Below are 23,807 nucleotides of genomic sequence, written 5' to 3' on the forward strand. Positions count from 1 at the left end.
TTTTTTCCTTCTTCCACATCAGTACTGCGATCAGACCTGGCATTCTCCTTCTCAGACAGTGAATAATGTACCAACTGCCCACTGACCAAACTGCTTAATATCAACTTCTCACCTTATCTTAATCAGGTGTTTTTTTCAATGAACCTAGTGCTCAGCTTTCCCACATTTTACTAAATTTTCTTAATACATTTTATTAATCTACAAAATAAGATTTCCCAAAGACTGAATTCCCCTATGCTCACATATTTGTCACAAATATGTGTATGAATGAATGGAAATCTTTTTTTTCCCCACAGTGCAGGTGTATATTCACACTGTAACACCCACTCATTCAGTAATGTGTTTCCTTTCTGTGTGGTTTTGTTCTGTGTGAACATGTACAGCCCTTCATCTTGGTACCTAGTATAGAATCTTCAAAATGAAAGGAACGTGAAGAAAACTGGCATGAACAAAGTATAAACTGTGGGCAACATTGGTGGCAGGTGGACAGTTGGACTTGATGGTCTTAGGAATTCCAGACAATTGTCCCAGAATGAATACTCCAGAAATCCCTTCAACAGACCTTTCTAACATCAACCACAAGCACATGCATGCTGGCTGCCTCACAAGATGAATTCTTCATTTCCAATGTATTTGTGAAAGACAAGCTGTTCAGCAAAGCAGTAAAATAATTTTTTCACTGCAAACATTTGCTGCTGGAATTGAAACAGAAAACTCCTTGGGTTCCACTGCACTGAGAGACTTAATATCCTGCCACAGTTTCTCTTGTATTTAAAAATCAATGACTTGCATTTGAAGTCAGTCGTGCATCAGGGCAGGCTTGCCTGCAATTAATTCTTTGTAGCCTCCACCAGTTCTGGCACCTTGCCCTCGTTTCTGATGATACGATTTTTTGGTTCTGAGACTTCAGGTAATTAAGAATGAGGTGGTTTTAAGCTTTAATAATTGATTTATTTACTCCTACTAAACATTTCCTGCAGTTAATTGCCACTTTTCTCTGATACCTATATAAGTACATACCACTGCATCTCTATATACAGAGATGTATTTACACAGATACTGTTAATTAAGTGTTTTGAAATGAGATGGCCTTCACAAAGCTATCTGATTGCCGGGACTCATCCACTTAGGCTGAAATAAATCCAGGCTGAGGGAAAAGGTACAGACTTCAGCTTTGGGTAGTGCTGTCTCATCAGCTGTTCTTTGGTCTGGCCAGTGCTGGCTTCAAAGTAGCAGAAGGAAATGACATTCTCTTAGGTGAGAGAATAAGTAATTTGGTCAAGCAGTGAAAACTTTGAGTGTTGAGGCAAAGTAAATGCTGTGTCTTGTCTTGAATGGAGTCCAGTCATGCTATGAAAATTGTTTCCAAACTACCTTAATTTAGCTCAGTTGTAGCCCACTGAGTTGAATTTCCCACTACCTTTTCTCATGTGGCTGAGATGCTGGTGGGCTGTGGCAGCAGCTCAGCACCACTCAGCTGATGGCTCACATCCCAGGGGGATGGGGAGAAAATTAGAAAAAAAAGGTAAAAATAATCATGACTGTAAAAGAACATACAAAACAAGCATGCACACACACATCCTGGCCAGCTCCCTGGTATTGTTGCTCAGCACAGAATCATAGAGTGGTTTGGGTTGGAGGAGACCTCAGCGATCATCTAGTTCCCTGCTGCAAGCAGGGTTGCCAGCTGCTAGATCAAGCACTAGGTCAGGTTGCCCAAAGCCCCCTCTGACCTGGCCAGCATAACACCATGTGGTATGGGATAGCCCATGGCCAGTCTAGGTCAGCTGTGCTGGTGCTGGCCCCTCCCAGCTGCCTGCACATTCTTGCTTTAATCAAGAAGATTCGTCAGTATGTGTTTAAATTAAGTAAAGCAAATCATAGATATACAGTTGAAGTTTCTTTAGCTATCTCCCTTTAAGGGTTCCTTAGCAGCTTTGTGGCAAATGAGTGGTCGGTAACAGTGTGGGGGAAGCAATGATCCCTTTGTAAAACATTGTTTTTCTCATGTTGTGCTACAGGATTTAAGATGATGGATTATAGAAAATAACTTCAAAAAGAAAATCTGCGGACAGTATGCTGCCAAGAGTAAAAAAAATATGTACTGAGTAAAAGCACATAAAAGCATTATGTTGGAAAGCCCGTGGCTGATGAAGAGTGGATGCCAATTCAGGGATGTGTCTGCACCTTACTCACAGTGAAGCAGGCTGGTCTGCAATGAAACAAACCCATCTCTGCGGAATCAACCCTGAGGCTGCCTACGTTAGCTGGAATTACATGAAGTCTGCTCTGAAAGTAACATCTCCTGTTTTATGCTGTTGGCCCATGAAGTCAGGGGTGGATATTGGTGGGATGGAGCAGAGGCTGAACCTTCCTGTCTCATTATATTCATTGCTGCGTGACAGATGGCAGCAGAGGGGCAGTCTGACATAACGGTGTCTGTTGTAGAAGTGTATACAGAGCAAAGGGCTGTCTTTGAATTCCCGTGTGGAAACAATGGACCCAAGTGCTGTATTTATCCTTTTTTCTTACTTCCGAAACCAGCAACCAATTTTGCTAATAACTCTAAGAAGTCAGATATGCTGAAAAGCTACTTTTGACAGCTTTACAAATGTAACAGTTTTTTCACTGAACAGTGGTGGGAATACAAAATAGGGAAAGTTGGTCACATCACTGGCTATTTTACAAGCTGCTTTTTGTCATTTCTTTGGTAACATTTTGAAAACTATCTCCAAATGATCCGAAACATTCCTGTTACCTACATGAAGAGTTCATAGCATTCTGAAACTTGCCTGCCAACAAGCCTTAAAAATAAGCAAAAACATTTCTGAAAGATAAAATTTTCCTGGTCTGCACTTAAAATGCCTAAAGAATAACTGCAGGGCACCCTGATGAGCAGTTCCATCCTAATCTGCATTGCTGTTTAGCTTTTAGAATCTCATGAATGCTTGATAGAAGTTCTGATTCTCTTCCTCAACTTGTAGTGCAGTTTCATGGTTCTGCATTTCTGGGAGTTCTCTGCAGTTCTGAAGAGCTATTGGTATCAGCAGTGTATGTTTAAACTTAGTAGTCACGTGCCTCCGGTTGCTCTAAAATTATGCAAGTTCCCTCCCACCACACAGTACTTCTTGAAATGAGTTTTCTGAAGGATGCACTTTCTGTAATGGTTTGCTGTCTGCCCTGGTTCTGCTTGACTCTGATTTCTCCTGGGGAGAATGGGCAGCTGCCCTGTCAGTGGATATGGAATAGCACCGGTCACTTCATTTTGCTGTTTTCTTTCCTTTCTAGCAGTACAACAGAATTAAAAACACTTCCATTTTTCAGGGAGCTTTTGGACTTCAGAGTTGTATCTGGATGATAAAACATCATTTCCTGTACAAATCACAACTATAAGAGCTTAGCCAGTAGTTTTACTGAATACTGCTGATTGGAAAATTCTTCTACAGGGTATTTATAAATATAAAAATCTGTATTTTATGAAGCCGTATTTAACACTGTCTTCATGCATTAGCACATTTAATTTTTTTTTAGCAAACACAATTTTTTCCAGAGGAGAACAAATACATCTGTAACTCTCTTCTGGCACTGACTACTCAGTGTACTCTTGAGTGCCTTGTTACTGTTGTGTGATATGCTTCCTCCCCATCTACCTACAACAAAGTGGATTTCTTTTTGTTGAGCATAAAAAAGAGTACTTCAGAGGTTTATTTGCTGTTCCACACAGAATCACCCGGGTTGGAAGGGACCTCAAGGATCATGTAGTTCCAACCCCCCTGCCTAGCAGGGCCACCAAACACACACATTCAGATCAGGTTGCCCAGGACCCCGTCCAATCTGGCCTTAAACACATCCAAGGACGGGGCATCCACAACCTCCCTGGGCAGCCCGTTCCAGGGCCTAACCACTCTCCTTGTATAGAACTTCCCCCTAACATCCAACCTAAATCTTCCCTCCTTCAACTTCAATCCATTTCCCCTAGTCCTGCTGTTGTCAGCCCTTTTGAAGAGTTTACTCCCCTCGTGGGTGTAGGTTCCCTTCAGGTATTGATAGGCTGCAATGAGGTCACCCCGCAGCCTTCTCTTCTCCAGGCTGAACAAGCCCAACTCCCTCAGCCTGTCCTCATAGGGGAGGTGCTCCAGCCCCCTGATCATCTTAGTCGCCCTCCTCTGGACCCTTTCCAAAATCTCAATGTCTTTCTTGTACTGAGGGCTCCACACCTGGACACAGTACTCCAGATGGGGCCTCACAAGAGCCGAGTAGAGAGGGACAATCACCTCCCTGTCCCTGCTGACCACCCCTCTCCTGATGGAGCCCAGGATCCCATTTGCCTTTCGAGCTGCCAGAGCGCACTGCTGGCTCATGTTCAGTCTCTCGTCCATCAGGACCCCCAGGTCCTTCTCTGCCGAGCTGCTCTCAAGGACCACTCCTCCCAGCCTGTACGGGTGCCTGGGGTTCTTCCGGCCCAAATGCAAAACCTTGCACTTTGCCGTGTTGAACCTCATTAGGTTCACCCGAGCCCAGCCCTCCAGCCTGTCGAGGTCCCTCTGAATGGCATCCCTTCCTTCCACCGTATCAACCGCACCACTCAGCTTGGTGTCGTCAGCAAACTTGCTGAGGGTGCACTCAATTCCCTCATCGATGTCATTAATAAAGATGTTAAAGAGCACCGGTCCCAAGACAGACCCTTGGGGGACACCACTTGTTACCGGCCTCCACCTGGACATAGAGCCATTGACCACCACCCTCTGTCTGCGGCCTTTCAACCAGTTTCTTACCCATCGGGTCGTCCACCCATCAAATCCACTTCCCTCCAATTTGGAGATGAGGATGTGGTGGGGGACCATGTCAAAGGCCTTGCTCAGGTCCAGGTAAATGACATCAGTCGCCTTCCCTTCGTCCACCAATGCCGTCACTCCATCATAGAAGGCCACAAGATTAGTTAGGCATGACCTTCCTTTGGTGAAGCCGTGCTGGCTGTCTCGGATCACATGCTCATTCTTTATGTGATCGAGCATGTTGTCCAGGAGGATCCGTTCCATGATCTTCCCAGGCACGGAGGTGAGACTCACCGGCCTGTAGTTCCCCGGGTCCTCCCTGCTCCCCTTCTTGTATATGGGAGTGACGTGACCCTTCCTCCAATCATCCGGGACCTCACCTGACAGCCACGACTTCTCAAATATGATGGAGAGCGGCTCGGCAACCACCTCAGCCAGCTCCTTCAGGACCCTGGGATGCACGCCATCCGGCCCCATAGACTTGAATTCATTCAGTCTAAGGAGGCACTCTCGGACTTGCTCTGCCCTTACAGTGGGGAGGGATTTACCTCCTTGGTCCCCACATAGAGGTTTGGGGATGCAGGGTTCAGGGACGTGAAAAAGACTAGAATCCTGGCCACCAGTGAAGACCGAGGTGAAGAAGACCGAGGTGTTATTAGCTGTTATTAGTAATAACCGCTGTTATTAGTAATGTAGTTTGTAAAGAGCTCTTGTTTTAGAGATGCTTAGTGCTAAGATCACTGGATCACAGAATCATGGAATGGATTGGTTTGGAAGAGACCTTAAAGACTGTCAGGTTCCAACTCCCAGTGTTGGTTTATCCTACAAACATGCTTAAAGCTACAAAGGGGCTATCAGCCAGAACTATTGCTTCCTTGGATTTAGATGTGTTTAAATATGAAAAAGCCCAGCGTGGGGCAGTTTCACAGCAAGGGATGTAGGGAACTGTATTTTCCTCAAAAACTGTACGTGGTCTTCATGCACACTGTTTTCTTCTGGAGTCCAAGATACTGTGGAAAATGTCACTTTAGACAGAGCTTGCAGTGTGATAAATAGCATTCATACAGACTCATGAGCCTGCACATATCATCTTCTTGGCTTAATATAGCAGTGAAATAAATATTTCCAAGGTTTTACTGGAGGAACAGATTGAAGATCAAGATAAAGAATGAGCATGTAGTGCCATTTATAGCATGCCTGAATTAAATTTCTTGTGTCTGAGCTGCCATTGGAACCAAATGTAGTAGGCTTAGATTGCCTTTGTCAACTGGGGAAAAGCTTGTATCAGGTAGTGGCTGTTCATTTAGCCAGGCTGGGTTCTGCAATCAGCTCTCTGCAGCTGTTTCCTGAGCTCGTTGGTGTGTTTAAGGAACACACATTTGGAGCTCTGTGTGTGTGGAGGTGGCATATCTTCACACTCCTTGCTAAGGCTTAGCACTAAGCTTTACAGAGCAGTAGAAACAAAATCCCCTGACATAAGCAACCACCATTCTCCCAGGGGAGAGAATCAAATCAGAATTTCAAATCAATGTCTTGAAATTCAGCCCCACAAAAAGGCTTGTGGCCAGGGCTGCAACGGCAGCTCACAAGGAAGAGATAAACAGCAGAAGAGGGAGTGCAAGGGAAGCAAACAGACTTGAGGCAGGTGGAGGACAGAGGTGTGCATGTAAGGCATAGAGGGCGCTGTGATGGGGCAGGGTCTTCTCCTACCCAGCAAGAGAGCTCCCAGGAAGGAACAGTGATTGCTCTGAAAGATGCTGAGTTTACTATAAAGGAAAAAAGGTGAACTGGGAGCTGAAGTGACTTAAGCCTATGATATTAGCAATGCTGCAGTGCAGTTGCAGTGGTGTTGTCTGGGAAGGAAATTGGCCCTGAACAGAGACTCTCTGAAACACATATTACTGCTCTGAATTGGGTAAGATTCAGAATCCAAAAAGAAATGCTGAAAGGATAAATAGTGGGGGTGGGTTTCGTTTTTCAGAGATGTGACAGGAAAACAATTCTCTTTTTCTAAGTGAGGGTTAGATCTCTTCTGCTTAGTACAGAACTTCAATTTCAAAAGTTAATTCAGTAATCTGAATATACTGGCATCCTTCTTGTTCCTGAGAGCAGATGCAGAACTGCTGTTTTTATGCTTTCTCATGACAGAAGTTATGTGGTGTTTTACTGGGGTGGGGGGGATATATGCAGAGATGTTTTATTAACAAGTTCACACAGCTATATGACAAACATTGAAGTTTTAACCAGTTTTTGTCTCCAAATACTGTTACTATGGTATTGCTTAAATTGCTTTATTGTTTACCTGTTACTCTGAAGGAGGAAAACTACTTTTTTCATTTGATACAAGTGCCGCAGTTGTTTAGTCTACAAACATCCTCAGCCTTTGGTACTCCTGAAATCCTCAGGGCTTCTGGATGTCCAGACAACCTGGAGTTAATTTTCACTTCCTCCTGGAACAGATTTAAAATGCTGTCATATATATTTATATCATAGATGTATGGAGTTATGTGTATATATATTTATATTACACATGTATTTTTATCTGGAAACAAAACCACATATAATAATACAGCAAAAGTCCGTGTGCTATAGCACGTTCACAGCTGGCTTTCTTTCTTGTTCGTGTATTGTGATGTAGATGCATTGGAACAATTCTAGAAAGATAAGTTAATATGGCAGGAGTTTCTTTTTCTACAGCAAAAGTGTGAGCTGGAGGAGCCCTCATTCAATTGTAGGTCTTTAGTTTCTTTTGGTGCAGTTATGTCTATAATGAAAGCAACCTGTAACTCTGTATGCACCTCAATTTTTTTAACCTAACTAACTTCCTTTAACTGAGTACTCATAAATGATCTGTAGCATTGCTGACCATGAAATGTTCCCAGTGAAAGGAACGTTTCTGCCTGTTCTCACTGGAGAGTATCTACACTGTACTTACATGCGTCCCTATGAATTACTCTGAGAGGCAGAGCCTGAGATCTGCTCAGTTAACTTGTATGTTAGTGTCCTTGCTCCTGCCTGTCTTGTGCTTTGAACACACTGGAACCTCAAGGAAGCACAGGATCCCTGCTCAGGGCAAAACCACATCATAACTACACTGCGGCTAAAGACATCCACATAGCATCTGCTGCTGATACCTCTCAGCACTTGTACTGGGGACCAAAGGTTACCTAGGATCAGAATGCCTTGCTGCTGCCGTGCATAACTTTCCGTCTGTTACACAGATAACAGCTGGTGGGCAGCTAGTGCCTTTCTGTGCATCATAAGTCTAAGTTCTTATGAAACATAAACTTCCAAATAGTCCCGCAGAATGCCAGTAATTGCTGCAATGCTGGGATGCTAAACAGACTAACCAGGGAAAGAAAAGAAGAAAATGGAAGTGTCTGCCAGGTAATGGAAATGATTTATGTCTTGTATACGGTATGAAGAAACGGAGGTATGAAAAACTTGTTTAGAAGTATTTGGTTTGCTGGGGAATCTAGTAAAAAGTTCCTCCAATAGAAGGGAGAGCTGAGGAAAGCCACACATGAGATAAATTACTGTGCTGTTAGAGAAACACTCCAGTAATACAGAGGATATTGCAGGAGTGCTAATTATTGAAAAACTAATGATTGTAGTACACTATGGATGTAGGAAGAAACGAAAGAATTCTGCATAATCTTGATTTGATGTAGACAGTCACGAATCCTGTTTTCCCACAGCTTAATACTACTGGCATTGTTTTGTCTTTTTCTGACTAATAATTCCTGCAGTTGCCACATTCATTACAGATATTTTTCTGGTGAAATCTGTTGGTGGCATTTCCGTGATATCAGACAATGTGGAGACTCCTGATAGGCAATTTTTCTTCTTTTCAAGTTTTTCTTCTTATCTGTTTTCTTGAACACACCGGGGGCTCACACTGCCCCAGTGAAGGGGAAAAATACCTTCTGTAAGCCTTTCGAAAAGCTGTGTCTGTTCAATACTGCTGCAGCTGTTGTTTAAGAAGGGAGTTCTCCAAGTCAGTCTAGTCAATAAACCAGAGGCATCCCCTTTATGTAGATTTGCTCCAAATAGAGCAGAGATCAGCATTTGCACTCATGCATTGAATCTAGCTCCCAGCTGAAGGAAATGCACTTTTCTAGCTAAACTTCCCTGGGAAAATTCTCTCTGACTGACGCACTGAATACGTCTACGCAGGGGAGGGAGTGAAAGTGCAGGGGACCAAACTATCCTGGGAAATGCATTTGACATATTGCAAAATAAATCCCAAATGACTTCAGCTGTCATTATGCTCAAGATTTTTTTAATTAGCCTTTCTTCCAAAGTGTCCTATATACAGCCTTATACACAGATAGAAGTGCTTAAGCAGTTAGATATAGGCTGGGAGCCTGGAATGGCTCAGTGGCTCAGCTATCTTTAGCTACTTACAGCAGCCTGGTTTTACAACTCTTTGGCCAAATAAAAACTCTTAATGAGTGTACAGATTCACATGGACTTATTGCACAAAGATTGCATTGCTCCTGTCCTAAATTGCCTGCACTGCACTACCTGTAAATTAATGATAAATATAAGAAGTGATAGAATTGTGTGTCTTCAAGAGAAATTGATCTAAGTTCTTCACCACAGGCTTTAGTAAATCTTTTAGTTGAAGGTAGGATTAACATCTTTTGAGGCTCCAAGATCTTGGCTTGTACTGTTTCTAAAGATGCATGAAGAATAGATACTCTTAACTTTCAGGTGCTTGATCAACTTCATTTGGCCAGATGGTACAATGGTCATGCATTTCAAAGCTAAAAATAGGCCTGTTTTTATCTCCTATTTCTCTGAAATAGATTATGACTCAGTGCTACCTGGTGACCTTTCAAGTCGAGGTCTCTGCATGTTAAATGAACATACTGGTTTGGAGACCTCTACACTTTGATGTTTTAAAAAAAGTTAGATGTTCAGATCTTTTCTTTAAAGCCCCAGGGGAGTGCTAGGTGACTTCATTCTTTCACAACAGGGCAGACATGTGCCAACTGCGGAGCATAAAACCCTGATCCTGTTTTTTCACTTCAAATAGTTTTATTCAAAATATTTACTTTTTACAGGACTACTTCATGATGTGTAAAGCTATTGAAGCTTTAGAGCCTGCTTCCACTTGTACTGCCATAAATCTCATGTAATCAAGGAAAACTGATACCAGATCTGTGCCATCACAGCAAAGAATGACAATCAACTCTTGTCTACTATGACTGCTGCAACACAGCAACTTGTCAGCATCTTGATTAAGTGTTTCTTCTGTTTTTGATGGTTAATGAACCAAATTGCCAGCTAGGCAACTGAGGCAGGACATCAAATGATAAAGAATGTCTGGATGTTCAGGGACAGTTCACAAATGAGCACAATTCAGAGATATCAGCAAAACCTTCCTAGCATTTTTTTCTTAATTGAATATCAGTTGATATTGTTAAGTGCAGTCCTGCTAAGCCTGTTATACTGCCTATCTGTTAGTAAAACTTGCCAAGCATCTCTTTCTGAATACATGTTCATCAGTGAATCAATAATGCTTTGTGTATGATAGAAACCACCTCAGAACAAGGTCTAAGCAGCTCTGAAATTAACAGTATTAATTAAAATTAACAATACCCATAGAGTAGATTAGTAACTTTTCCATTTTAACTATGAAAGAGTCCATCTTCTTTACTATATCATACAAAAGAAAACAAGATCCTGAGCCTGCATTGCAAAGCCATTTCTCTCAGAAGAGTTCTCTAGATGCCAAATTCACAAGAAAATCTAAAGCAATAAACAGAGCAGCCCAGCTCTGTTACTTGCCTTGGTGGGATCTGAGAGGCTGTATACATCCATTTGCCCAGAGAGCTTTGGGTGCCCCATCCCTGGAAGTGCCCAAGGCCAGGTTGGATGGCTCCTGGGCAGCCTGAGCTGGTGGGGGAAAGCCCTGCCCAAGGCAGAGGTTGGTGCTGGGTGGGCTGTGAGGTCCCTTTCAACCCAAACCATCCTCTGATTCTATGATTTGATTTTTACCCTGAAATTAAATACAAGCTTCTTCAATGTATTGTTTACTGGTTAGCATAATGCAGTTGTGGGAAAACACAGTCACTCCTATATATGTGCTGGATGGAAGTAACTCATTTGCTTAAAAGTTGCCTATGCCTGCCTTGTGTGTCTCCATCTTTTAGCTGCATAGAAGTTATAGTCAATGATGTAACTGCTACAGTATGGAAAAATACAGTTAGAAGAGGCACTTCTAACAGGCTGGATATAGCTTGTCCTATTTACTGAGGCAAAGGAACAAAGAAACAAACAGAAAAGCTTGTGGTGTCTTGTGCCTCTTTTCAGAGCTCTGTGATTCATATGTCAGTGTCATCTTCCCTGAGGTGACATACCTAACTCTTTACTTTATCCAGAGGGATTTAGGAGGCAGGCAAAGAGCTTGTTGTGGCAGCCAGTGCTCCATCACACATCAGCACTGGGTGCTGTCAAAGATCAGTGTTTCTTTGAAAAGAAGTTCCATAAGTGAAGTCTGAAGAAAACTATTATCTCCAAAGATTTTTTTAATAGTAACAATACAAAATTATTATAGTAATAAACAGTAATGCAGTAATATATAATATATACTAGTATATGCTACGTAATATATAGTAATATTATAGTAAATCCTAACAAAAAAGTACTGTGTACTCATGCAGCAGAATGAGGAGACAAAGAGCAATCCAATATAGATGTGATATTGGCAGTCGTGTGCTGCACGGGTATGTGCCCATATATGACTGAATACAGAAATAAAATAATGTGTTAAAGAAAGATAGATGCATAAGATCAGGATTATATCAAAGAAATGATAATAGGGAAATAACCTTTTTGGTACAGTTTTGCCTCACCCAATTCTCATGGCTGTATTTCAAGTAGGGTTTGGAAATTTGTGGGTGGAAAGTTCTGCATCAACACAGTGTCAGGGTCAGAAGGGTACAGTTAGAGAGCCAGTTCTCTCATTATTTTAATTGAGGTTATAAACCAGCTCAAACTCTAAATGGAATTTGGTTGTGTTGTAACGCCCTGTCTCAATTTAAGTAAGATAAATGCTTATTTGTTGGCTGCTTCGTGAGTTGTTTTTCTGAGCATTCTGCCCAGGGGAGCCCCAGGTCTCTGTCTTGTTCCTCAGATAGTTTCTGATCCCACAGCTGCCAGTTGGCCCTCCTAATACTAAGAGGATGTGTCTGCCCATAATGATTGCTTCTATGTGCTAAGCTAGTAACTGTGGTCATTTACAAGTTCCCCCATTTCTTGAACCATGAGTGACACTCAGGCATCATGAAACAGCTGGGACAAAAAGATGACAAGAAGGTTCCATCGCTTTAGGCTCCATCCAGTTGTGTTCCTCAACACATCCTGGGAGTGAGCTTGGATGTGTGTGGAAGGAAGGGAAAAAGCAATGCCATGTGTCAGCAGTGCAGGCTGAGTATGCCACAGCCACCCTGCTTTCTCCTGCGGTGAGGAGATGGGAGAAAGGATGTTATTTGGGCACAGGACCCGACTGTGGAGAAGATGTGGTACTTCCACATCACCTTCTTTCCTCACTTCTCCCCTCCCTCCTTCTGGTCCCCAGTTGTTCCCACTTTTCCACTGCATTTGCTGCTTGATCAGTCTGCTGGATAGGCAACAGCAGAAGTTACAGGCATTCTAACACATCTGCCTCCTCCTAACACCCAGCTCCTGGGTGCATGGTACATACTTTCCTCACTCCGCTTTGGATGTGGCCCTACCACTTGCCTACCCAAGGGAAAGCAACAGGACTTCGATGTGCAGGTGGTGAGGATCCAAGTGAGAACTGGCCTGGGGTACAGCAAACATGCTGGATTCTCCTGGCTGGCAGGAGTAGCATGGGCAGTCCCATAGGTGAACTCTGTCTGAATCAAGCTCAAGAAGCACTTGAAAAGCTGTCAAACTGCCATGCAGATAGCAGAACGTATTTCCCTATAGTCAGGCTCTAGCAGACAAGCAGAGTGAGCCTGAAGGCAGAAAGCTCTGTCCCAGAGCAACAGCCAGCACTTATTAGAGTTTTGCTAAGAATGAAGTTGGCAGGGCCAGAGAGGTATACTGTTAAAAATATTTTTGGCAGTTAGCAGGAGAAAATGCCCAAATCTACTGACTCTGCACTCCTTGGCTGTACAGCCTTATAGTAGCGAGAGGGTCACAGCTGGCATCTGCTGGAATTACCTTCTGTGAGCCCTCGCATAAAACCACACCTGTGGGTTCTGCACTGAATCCTGTTCAGTCCTGGAAAAAAATCATGGAAAAGAAAATAGAACCATTCATCCCGCACAGGCAATCAGTGCGTTGAAGCAAACTCATGCAGACTCAGTGCGACACCTCACTGACCTCAGCTTCTGCATAGGAGAGCTGTCAGGCTGAAGGCTGGTGAGAGAAAACACCACTTTTTCTTTTTACTCCAGGTTCTAAGTGTTTTCTTCTTTCCTTGGAAAGATGTATTTAATGTATTGAATGGCATCTGTGAAGTATGTCCTTGGAAAGACATGAGGCAACCAAGTATTACATTGCAGTTACATTTTAACTATCAAAAAGCAATTTTTCAGAATTTCCTAAAAGGTCCAGACAGTCCTTCAGTTCCTTTGTGAAGACGTGAGGTAGGTTAGCTTTGTGTAAGATATTTTGGATTTTTTTAATAAGAAAAAGCAACACCTGATAATCAGTAGAAAATACAGAAAAGGAGGGAACTTGGAGTGGGAAGCAGATGTGGAGGAGAGGCTGAGGGGGGGCATGTGTATTTGCTGTCAGGATAATATTGTCTCCTAGGAGAGGAAAAGCACGCAGGACCTGCAGAACTTCTGATGCTCTGTGTTTGTGTGTGATGTGTTACATAACTAACTACAGTCACCTCCTCAGCATGGTAAAATACTTGAACATCTTACAATTTGTTATTTGCTGGTTCTCGCTTTTTTTCCCCCCCATTATTTATTTCCATCATACATCCAACTACATCCAAATAGGAAATCCTGCTTTATCATGGTGCCGTGCAAATTCTCTTCAGAGAATATGAGCCTAGCAAATCCAACCAGTGAGGGCTTCCTTCTGACTGCTGAAATCTCCACAAGGACACAATCCTACCACAAAAAAACCCCTCGCTCCAAACGTTCCCTAGTAAAAAATGCAGCCTTTAAGGTACGTGACTGGACTCAGTGGTTGAGTAGTTTGTGTTACCTGATTTCATTTCCTTGCTCTGGCATGTAGATTGGATAATAACTGTGTCTCTCCCGATTATTTTTGCAAAAGTAGAGCAGCATATCTTGACCCATGTTATGAGTTAAGTTCTTATAAAGCCTAGACAGTAATTCCTTCTTAGCAGACAGCAAAATAGCACTATCAGGTTTACTATAGATGAAAATTGTTTCTTTAAAGCTTCTTCTACAAATGCAAAGCTGACACAGTGCAACGCAAAAGGGAGATTTTACCCAGGTTTGTAATCTCTACTCTTTAGATGACTTACAATAATGTTAGCTCTTAGGCTGGCACTGCTGCTCCTCTGTGGCAACATTTAGGGAATACTGTCAATCCTACGGTAATTTTACAACCACAATTACATAATACACTTCTTTGGGCTTCAGCTCACAGTACCATATGATTATATCAGAATCCGAGTTTCCATAAGAAAGAAATGGGTACGCTTCTTGCCTTTGTGAATAGCTTTAAAGGAAGAAGAAACTCTTTAAATATGAAACTGATGGAATGTGGTATGTCTGGGAGACTGAAACATGCCCTAAAGAGCATGAACTCCAAAATGCATTTTCATCCGGCATTCATCCCTGAATCCAGGCTCCCAGTGAAGCTATGACAACCAGCCTTGCAGAAACAATGACAAGTCAGGAACTGTGGCATGCACTACCGACACACTGAGTCAGTGTGCCTGCAAATTAAAATGTTTAATGCTGTTACAAGTTATCCTGCTGCTCTTTCCTCCTCTCTTATAAAGCAAAAAGGTTCCCTTTTCTCCAGTTGCTTTCACTGGATAAGTAGGACTACAACAAAAGGCTCTGAGTAGAGAACAATGGGAGCTTGCTGGCAATATGTACTGGCTCTGAATTCTCTTACTCCAGCCATCCTGTACTGTGAATGCTGTGTAGCAAGGGGATGTAAAAATTGACCTAATACAAAGTAATGTTGAACATTCATCAGTTTTGCATAAAGAGACCTAGAAATACACCCTGGGATAAGGGAAAGAGCTGAATCTGTCAGGAAGCTGTTGAGCAGTTAAGTAGATAGAGCTAGAAGCAGAAAATAGCTGGGACTCTGTAGAAAGCCAGAATTAATAAAGCCTATTGTTCCTTTTGGGCTAAAATGTTATCAGCCTGCTTTACTCTCAGTTTATAAAACTGGCTTGTTTCCATCTTCTGATTGCATTTATGTGCTCTAACTGGAGGCATTATCTGGCCTTTGATATTGGTTACTATTTTCAACTGTTATCATGTAAGTGTTTTTGCCTTTAGTGAAGGCTTTGAGTTTGCTTTCCTCTTTGGGCAAAGCTGTTTTAATTGACTGGCTGCTAATGAGCTAACAGTGGTTGGTTTGAATATTTGTAATTGGACAGTGTGTTCTCAAGGGACTAAAAAGATGCCCATTACTGGTTTACCAGAAGTCATTATTGCATGTCACTGACTGAGGGCTCTGCCCCATGCTCAACTGAACATCACCTTCAGCACAGTCTTGGCTTGCAGATTAAAGAAAACCTCAATGGAGTTTTAAAAGAAAATACAATCAGAAGTAGTCATGATAAAACATTCTGACTTACAAATGTGAAGCAAATTAAATGTGTATATTTATGCATTTCTACTTATTTTTGCTCCCTTCTTATTAGCTCCATTTTTGTGGTTACTATTTCTGAAGAAGGGGAGTTTAAAGAAGAGACAGGCGCTCAGAATTTTATTTTAAGTAATGAAGTGAATACATTGACAAGCAGTAAATGTCTTTCTACTTGCTTACACCAAGTAGAAAGGGGGGAATCGGCAGCACAGGCCTCAAACAGATTCCCTGCTGTGTCTCCAGCATGAGCTGTTGGAGCTGCTCCTCTCCTGCCTCCCCAGTGCTATGACCTCTCAGCACTGGAGGGCATTGCTGACTGAGCAGGTTTGTTTTGGTAGCTGAGGCTTTTGGCTTTACTGAGTCATTCAGTGTGCTGCCAATGGCTCTGAAGCCGGTAATACTGCTTCTATCCCAGGGCTGGCTGCTGACAGCAACTCCAGTAACCCAGCTCAGCTGCCAAGGGAGCATTTCAGAGCAGTGGATCTCTGTAAGCCCAGTGACACTAGTGTTCACTGCTGTGACTAAGGGGAGAATGTGAATCATAAAACGTGTTCAAAAAAAAAAAAAAAAAAAAAAAAAGAGGTGGTGCATCAGTTTGGAGGAATAGGAAAAGTCTGCACTGTTTCTCAATGGAGCTACAGTGATCTATCTACAGCAGGTTTTGAGGGCACTTGGAAATGAAGTGAATGCAATATGCAGTTGTTTGCTCATTAGTGAGGAGCTTTTGGTAATGATCTGTGCTGCAGAGGCTGCTGGTGAGTCTCTAACAATGATCTGGGGACAAGGTTTCGGGTTTTTTTTTTAATTTTTTTGTTTAATTTTTCATTCTCTGAGAGGAACTCCTCAGTGCCTTTGCTCATCAATACTTCCATCCTAAGCTGTAGCTCCATTCATCCAAGTAATCCTGGCTTGTGTCTGCCCAAATGTGGATGTCACAGCCTTGTGAACAGAGAAATCCCTCACTTCACTCAGCACAGTGAATGAGGGTGCTGTGCTGAGTCACAGAGGGAGAGTGAAGGAGGAAGCCTTATAGCTATGATGTTCTCAGTGGTACCTGCTTCTGAGGGGAAACAGTGGAACCACAAGAGGGCACTTACCATCAAGTCAGTTCTTCCCACACAAATCCCATAATTCCAACATCGTGAATGGAACAAAGAAACTGTCAGACCATCCTGGGAGCGCCCTGTGGCTGCAGAGTTGGCACTGGTGTTTGACTTTCAGCTCCAGAAATTTCACAAAGTGCCTTACAGTGGAAAAGCAAGGCATGTTAGATGTCCAAGCCTTTGGTGTGTATTTTTCATCATAAACTCTACAGTTTTCTACATGTCTGTGGGACCAGATCTGCCTGCAGATAAGTTGCAAGCTGTGGGTTTGCTGCAGTCCCTCATGGTGGCCTGGATGTGCTATCTGTACTACTCTCAGGATTCGATCTGATGGTGGTTTTTTGACTATTCCAGCTGCTGCTGGACTCTGAGCCAACGACTTCAGTGACCTCCCGGTGATGATTACAAGAAACCTTTTCTGAGTACTCAGTCTGATCCACATTCAATGTCACGTAAGTGTGACTATAAGACCTCTAACATATGCAGCTATACTTTAATCTGCACTGAAGTGCATCTGGCACCTTCCTAACTCCTCATCATTTCCTCGTCATCAGTGCATCTTTTGACAACTTATTTCCAGACTTCAAGATTTTATTGACTCCTGCCTTTTGGAGATCACTGGTGAAAACGTCAGATGAAACCAGTCTGACATTCAGACATTACTGTTGATCTTTCACCACCTTGAAAAGTGACAGTTACACCTTTACTTTTGCTCCTTATTCTACAGTGAGGCCATAAAATGACCTGTCCTCCAATCGTGTGGAAATTTAATTTCTTTAATAGTTTCTGGAGAAGAGTATTTTTGAAGAATTTTTGAAAAGCCAACTGTGTGATGTCTGCCAGCAATCTTTCCTATAATTTGTGAAGTCCCCATTGTCCTTCTAAATCGTCAGCATATCAACTTACCACATGAAAACTCAGAAGTCTCTAAGTCGTATGCTTTTCCTCAGCAGCTTTGTGCAGGAGGTAGTCCAGGTTCCCATTCCACGTAATGTATCTGCCAACAGAAGGAAAGTGATAGAGCCTAATTCAAGGTGCATTTTGTATATCAGTAATCCAGAGCACTTTCTAAGATGGTAGATTAATAAATAAATACAGAAGCTAAACAAATGCTTAATTTGTAACAGCTGATTGTTTTAGGTCTATTCAAAAGAAAATTTGGTGGTTTCATTGAAATAGAAAATAACAGTGATGGTTAAGTCAAACTAAATTGTCTTGAAATTATATAATTAGATTTCCATGTTCTGTCATGTCATCTTAAATAGTTAACTTGATTTTAAATAAAGCACTATTTTAAAATGAAAAAGTGGTACTTCCTAATATGAAGCATTATGTTAAAACACTCTTCACCTCTTAAGGGATTTTTTTTATATTTGTGGCTGAAATTTACTGGCCAAATTCCTGTATGTATTTGCGAGGTGGAGCATTTGATCCCAAACTGTATTAACCACAAATGAATTAATTGTATGAAATGGCTCAACTAAATTTATATTTAAATCTCTCAATGCTCAAGTTCAAACAATATTAGATATACTGCAGAATCATGTATACTTGGCTGCATATGGAAATAGAATACTGCAAATGAATGCACAGAGAATAAATCAAATGCTCATGTAAGTCTTGTTTGAGAGTAATTCACACTTCTTCCTCCCAAAACTATGTAAAATCAGACTTGGAAACTGCTTTCTTCTCACACACTTGCTGACATATTGCTCACACTGTTTCCATACTCTGAAGCTGATGCAAATGAAAATCTAACCAGTTAATTTGCAGTAGTCCTCTTTTAGATATCAGTCGTCTTAAAAGCAGGATTGTTTTGTGAGAGTAAATCTGGTAGGAAACCATCAGCTCTTTTTCAAAAGACCAATGCAAATAGTGATGTGACCAGGTCCCTCATGGACATTTACATGCCAGCGATGCACTCTTCTGAATTTAATGATGCACTGTTGACGTGCTGCCTTGCAAACCAAAGGAATATCAGAGAATTTCTCCCAGTTTCATTTCTGTTCTGTTACTTGCTGCTGTACTTCAAAATGAATAATCACTGAACTGTCCAGTGTTTACTTAACAGAACTACTTTTGATGTTGGTAGGGGAGCTCTGATTTACCTCACGGAACCTTAAGAGATATGTTGAACAGAACAAATATTAAAAAAAAGAATTTGCAATATTACAAAATATCACTTCTGCTTTAATGTAACAACTGCTCTGGGAAAGGCAAAGTAAAATGCAGTAGTTCTAGCTAGATCCTGTGGTCTGAATGCATTACGTAGGAGAGTAAAAAGAATAATTTGCAACATTTTGTAGAGGATCTTAAAATTATAGCAGCTTTCTAGCAGTAATTTATTGTAAAAGGGGTTTAACATAAAGCTAGTGATGACTTTAAAATAGTAAGAGTGTCACGAGAGCATAAGCAAACACATTATGTGCTGGCACTGCAGGGTGGCTCTGAGTGACTTGAAGCTCTTCATTTGCACACATGATATTCCACCTTGTGTACAACTACATTTTGTTGGCTTTGTTGCATTGCTTAAAATATGTATTTTTTATTTTCCCTTAGAAAGTAGAATAACCATTCTGGGCCCAAGTGATCTAACTTGCAAAAATGACAAGAACACTGAAGTAATCTGTGGAATGAATCTAACGTTAGGAAAACCCATTTCCTATAGGCCTTGGATAGTGATACAAAGCAGTCCATGCTGTTCATAAAGCAAAAGTAAAAAGTGAATAGCGATGACATAAAATATTATTAAAATAATATTAAATAATTATAAAGCGTTGAAGAAAGAACATTTGGAAGCCTGTTTTTAAAAAACACTGATGTCCAGGCAGTACAACAAACTCTAGGAAAACTGCTTCAGGTATGACTTAAAAACATGTGAGCGGTGTGTGTAAGCTTTATCTACGTCCTGCAGTGAGTGGGAAGACTTCACTGAAGCCCTCTGAGAACGCAGATATGAGAAAGCACAACATGACCTGCCTTTAAAAATCCTTTGACCTTTAAACGCCTTTAGAAAGCTGACTCTTGGTTTGTTGGTTTTTTTCTTCTGAAAATGATCCTAATTCTATCGTGTTAGGATTCAGCAGCAGACTAAATAGCGTTTTATTTGCTTTGTGTGTTGTATCAGAGCCATGGTTAGGATTGTATTAATATCTCTTGGGTACATTCAAAGACAGCCTCATGGTGGTGCTAATCCTTTAGCAGCTGCAGTTAGAAACTCTTTCTCTGATTAGGTTATTTATTTCAGTGTATCTTATTTCAATTTATATTATGCATAAAGAACACAGAGCTATGCAGTATCCTAGCAAGCAACATCATATTAATGGGAGATTTACACATAATCACTGGCAGGAAACCAATATAAAGCATGTTATGTTCTCACAATTACAGCTTTCTCCTTGGTGCTTTGGTCAAGGCAGAATGCACATTTACGTAAACTTTACATTGCTGGAAAGCAGTTGAAAACATATCTACTGTGGTGAATGAGCCAAAGTGGCCCACAACCATCTAACAGAGCAAAGGGGTCCTGTGCACTGAGCTGTGCACTTTCTCTTTCATTATTTCTCTTATTCGGACAGCTCTGATTTTTGCAATCAGTGAAATAACAAAGTCCTTTGTAGCAATGGAGGAGGCCTGAACATTCAGCATGCGTTTTTCTTTCTAGAGATCATTTTCTACCCAAGCATGAGTTAATGTTTACTACTGAGACATGTTAATTGAGGAGGAAGGCTAAGTGCATTATGGGCAGTGAATTACAGATGGCAATGACGGGGGAGCTCCCTCTACTGCAGCAAACAGGATGGTTTTGCTGGTCCCCACCAGTATTCTGTACTTTGGCTAAGAGCGAAAAATAAAGAGTCTTTTAAAGTAAAAACAAACCAATTGTAAATAAATTTGTCTACTTAGAAACAGCTTCATAATCTGCTAGAGTAAGTCATGGAGATGTACTTCGTTTCAGGTAGTAGAGCTGGCAAAAAGGCAAAGGGATTCATGTGCAGTTGGAGACTTGCAGCTGCTTCTAGGGCATGGGCTGCTGGTGGGGCTGAGACCTGAGGTGCTTCTTCAGAATGGCTCCAGATGCAGTCCCAGCGCAGATACAGCCACACTTTTCTGCAGGTTTTTTTCTCCAGCTCTCAGTGGTTTCTTGCCTCCTTTTCACAGAATCACAGAATGGCCAGGGTTGGAAGGGACCTCAAGGATCATGAATCTCCAACCCCACATGCAGGGCGACCAACCTCCTCGCTTAATGCTAAACCAGGCTGTCCAGGGCCCCATCCAACCTGGCCTTGAACACCTCCAAGGACGGGGCATCCACAGCCTCTCTGGGCAGCCCGTTCCAGTACCTCACCACTCTTTTTTCAACCATTTTTCTTTTTCTCTCCCACACTCTGATGCTTGTCTTCTCCTTTTGTCTTTTTCTCACCTAGTTTTATTTGGCTAATATTGTCTTTTTGATCTTGTTGGTCTGACTTCTTATTATTAACCACTCTGACCACTTATTAACCAATCGCTTGTAGAGAAGCAGTTGGATGGTTTTCTTCTTTTCCCTTTTTCCTGACAATAATCTGGAGCATGGTCACAAAATCCTTAACGTGTCAAAAAATGCACTTGAAAAATGCACAGCTCTGTGTTTCTGCATGCAATGAGGCTCAGTCTGAGTGTCATTCCTGAGTTTGCTTTGTTTTTGTTTGTGAAATTCACAATACAGAATACGTTCTGTGAAATCCCAGTTTCCAAATCCACAGCATTACATGGGAATTCAAGCTTTTACTTGAAAGGAAGGCAGGTTCTTAGCTTTCATATTTCTAGAGAAACATTTGAAAGTTGAACCACTAGGAGCTACAAAAATTACCAGACAAGCTTAAAAGTTCATTACATTACATTTTAAATCTGTGTTATTTTTTGATGCCTGAGGCTGGCAATATAGCACAAGTCTTATCCTGCTGTCAGCTCACAGATTTTACTTAAATTAGATACTAAAGGAGTTCAGTAGTTCTCACCAAAAAACCATGGGGCCATCTGTCTCCATGAGTTTCTTCTAAAATTATGAATTCTTGTGCTGCCCAGCTGTAATTGGCTGAGAGGTGAGTAAGGGAAAGAGGGAAGAGGGAAAAGATGGCGAACACAAACTTTTCCCAAAGTATTAACAAAGTATAATTGAGATATTTGTCATTTTTCCAATAGAAGAGCATTTCAAAGTAATGAAATACATTTTTCATTAACAGAGAAATAAATGTACCTAAAAAGCATGCCAACCAGATGAGCTGGTTTAACTATGAAGCAGGGCATTCTCTGAGATCCTCTGTTAAGATTTACAGAAGAATGTGGGAGAAAAAGCAGATGCTTCAAGACAAGTGAAAATCATTTAGGTGTACTTCTATTAGCACGAAAGCTGTGCTGTATGACTACTGTGAATATAGGATATTCAAGATACATGGTAACAGACAAGTCAAACAATGACTTCATGTAGCATAACATCTTGGTGTGAGAACCCTTCTTTGTTTTCTGGCTCAGAGCTTGCTTCCTATCTCATGTCGAGTATACATATATCAAATACATGATGACTGTGAAGAAGGACCTGGGGGTGTTGGTTGATGCGCAGCTGAACATGAGCCAGCAGTGTGCCCAGGTGGCCAAGAGGGCCAACAGCATCCTGGCCTGCATTAGAAATGGTGTGGCCAGCAGGAGCAGGAGGTGATCATCCCCCTGTACTCAGCACTGGTGAGGCCGCACCTCAAGTACTGTGTTCAGTTCTGGGCCCCTCACTACAAGAAAGACATTGAGGCCCTGGAATGTGTCCAGAGAAGGGCAACGAAACTGGTGAGGGGTCTGGAGCACAAACCTTATGAGGAGCAGCTGAGGGAGCTGGGATTGTTCAGTGTGGAGAAGAGGAGGCTCAGGGGAGACCTCACTGCACTGTACAACTTCATGCAGGGAGGCTGTGATGAGGAGGGGTTTGGCCTTTTCTCCCAGGCAACAAACAGGACCTGAGGAAATGGCCGCAAGTTGTACCAGAGGAGGTTTAGGTTGGACATAAGGAAGAACTTTTTCTATCAGAGAGTGGTCAGGCACTGGAATGGCTGCTCAGGGAGGCAGTGGAGTCGCCGTCCCTAGCAGCTGCAAGATATGGTTTAGTGCTTGTGGTAGCAATGGTGATGAGAGGATGGTTGGACTAGATGATCTTGAAGGTCATTTCCAACCTTGTGATTCTGTGATTCTACACCCTCTCTCTCCTATAAATTGGAGTGAGACAGTTGGTTGTGCCAAAAGAACCATAGGTGCATTTCTTTTGAATTCTCCACAGAGAAACAGAGAAGAAAATGCTGCAGTGATAATGAAAATGAAGCTTCAGCTAATGGGTGTACTGAGCACAGACCAGCAGGGCTGTGTCGGGTCCCACTGCAATAATCAGTGCAGTACTACACAGTTCCATGGTAAAACAATTGGCGTAGGTTCACAACTGAACTGCTGGCAGTTAAGGGAAGGGTGGAGAAGGACATCTTTAGACAGTAGCTTTTTTTAGATATCAATATATCTTATGGGTTTTTTAAACTGAAATAGAAACTCTCTCGAGAAAGGAAATAATTTATAGAGCCTGATCTATAGAAGGAATCAGTGTATTTGGCACCATCTCTAATTTGTGAAGATGTGCCATCGTCCTTACATGGAATGTATTTAGTTCCAAATCCCTTGGATCTCCAAGGTGGTGCCAGCTGCACAAATGCACTTAAGCATTCCATACTGCAGGCAAATTTCCCAGGGGGTCTCTATCTCTCCTTGCCCAACCGGTTCTTCAGCTTGCTGAACTGCTGCACTGTATCATAAATAGCAAGTCATCGAGATATATCCAATGTATTTTTAATTTTCCTTAACAACTACTATGGAAGATTACTAAACTGATTGCAGGTTATAATCTAACATCAGCAAACAAACCACATAGCAAATCAATTATATTAACTGATTTCAACGGTAACTATTCGGAACCCATTAGGACGTTTGTATCAGTCATTATTTGACAGTTTGGTTATATTTCACATTAACTTTAAAGCAGTATCAAGAAATAATGAACTGGACAGCAAATGCAATTGTATTTGTCTGCAGGCTTCACTGCTGGCTTCTTTCAGTTGTGAAG

The 23,807-nt window shown here is 41.9% G+C and overlaps 1 protein-coding gene across 1 annotated transcript in view; it reads right to left on the reverse strand.

The window, feature by feature from the left end:
* KCNK12 (potassium two pore domain channel subfamily K member 12) overlaps positions 1 to 23,807 on the reverse strand; it is a 75,540-nt gene that overhangs the window by 45,942 nt on the left and 5,791 nt on the right. The gene's annotated exons all lie outside the window — the stretch shown is intronic.

The sequence above is a fragment of the Centrocercus urophasianus genome, unplaced genomic scaffold, assembly GCF_019232065.1.
Source record: "Centrocercus urophasianus isolate 14NV4802_14NV808 unplaced genomic scaffold, USGS_Curo_1.0 seq_10, whole genome shotgun sequence".
Lineage (NCBI taxonomy): Eukaryota > Metazoa > Chordata > Aves > Galliformes > Phasianidae > Centrocercus > Centrocercus urophasianus.